The sequence below is a fragment of the Palaemon carinicauda genome, chromosome 41 (assembly GCF_036898095.1).
Source record: "Palaemon carinicauda isolate YSFRI2023 chromosome 41, ASM3689809v2, whole genome shotgun sequence".
Taxonomy (NCBI): Eukaryota; Metazoa; Arthropoda; class Malacostraca; order Decapoda; family Palaemonidae; genus Palaemon; species Palaemon carinicauda.
Genome location: NC_090765.1, coordinates 52,442,713 through 52,444,440, shown reverse-complemented (window position 1 = coordinate 52,444,440; position 1,728 = coordinate 52,442,713).

Sequence of the window (1,728 nt, the reverse complement as noted above, 5' to 3'; positions counted from 1 at the left end):
TAAACAACAAAAGTAAATAAATAATTAAATAAATAAAAGCATCGAATTGCAGAGATTTATAATTACTCAAAAAAAAAACAAAAAAAAAAGAAAGAAAAAGAAAAGCCACAAGACGAGCGGCACTCAACACTTTCTATGTTACTGGATCTATATTCAATTATACAATAATTCTCCTTAGGAAATAATGAGAGATGAATGGTTTAAATCAAACCATTATTCTTTAGTCTTGGGTAGTGCCATAGCCTCTGTACCATGTCATCCACTGTCTTGGGTTAGAGGTCTCTTGCTCGAGGGTACACTCGGGCACAGTATTCTCTCTTATTTCTCTTCCTCTTGGTTTGTTTAAAGTTTTTTTTATAGCTTATATTGGAAATATTTACTTCAATGTTGTTACTGTTCTTCAAATATTTCATTTTTCCTTGTTTCCGTTCCTCACTGCGCTACTTTCCCTATTGGAGCCCCTAGGCTTATAGTATCCTGCTTTTCCAACTAGGGTTGTAGCCTATATATATATATATATATATATATATATATATATATATATATATATATATATGTATATATATATATATATATATACATATATATATATATATACATATATATACATATATACACTAGTATACTCGACCTAAAAAAAGATGACTAAATATTGTAGCTTAGCAAGTAGTAGTAGTAATAATAATAATAATAATAATAATAAATAATAATAATAATAATAATACTGGGCAAGCAATATTTTTTGACCATGCGTATTATCATGCCTATTATCTCACTTGAATATAGTTAAACGTGCCCCCACCCCCACCCCCCTCTCCCCAACAGTTGCCGCAAGAGGTTGCCAGAGGCGCAACGATCGGAACATGCTGAAGTCATCTGTTCAAAGGGACGAGGATTCCTGACTTTGCATATAATGGCAACGAAAACAAGACATTCCTCGGATACGCGCGTGACTGAAATCAACATTTATCCGCTGATGTTTACATGAACGACCAACCCAGCCACTGAGGGGGGGGAGAGGGGGGGCAAGCCAGTCTCAACTCGGTGCCGGCCCAAGCCCGGGGTAAATGGGGGAGGGTTGGCGGCAGGGAAGGCATCCGGCCATGAAAAATTAGCCAAAACCAATATGGCCAGTGGAGGTTGTGAGATCAGAATTAATTAATATTATTACTAGCCAAGCTACAACCCTAGTTTTAAAAGCAGGATGCTATAAGCCCAAGGTGCTCCAATAGAGAAAAATAGCCCAGTGAGGAAAGGAAGTAAGGAAATAAATAAATGATGGGAGCAAACTAACAATAAATCATTCTAAAAAACAGTAACAACGTCAAAATAGATATGTCATATATAAACTATAAAGAGACTCATGTCAGCCTGGTCAACATAAAAACATTTGCTCCAACTTTGAACTTTTGAAGTTCTACTGATTCAACTACCCGATTAGGAAGATCATTCCACAACTTGGTAACAGCTAGAATAAGACTTCTAGAATACTGGGATTAATGTGTAGCACTAGGCGAGAGGTAGTAGAAGAGAAACTGGAGGTGTGGAGAAGAGAAATGGGAAATAGAGGATTGAAGATCAGCAGGAAAAAGACAGAGTATTTGAGATTGAAAAATGGCGAGAATGGGGAACAGTATATTGGGAGGAGAGTAATGGATATGTAGGTACAGGGAAGGAGAAGGAGAAGAAGACCAAAGCGAAGGTGGAGGGACTGTATCAAGGATGACC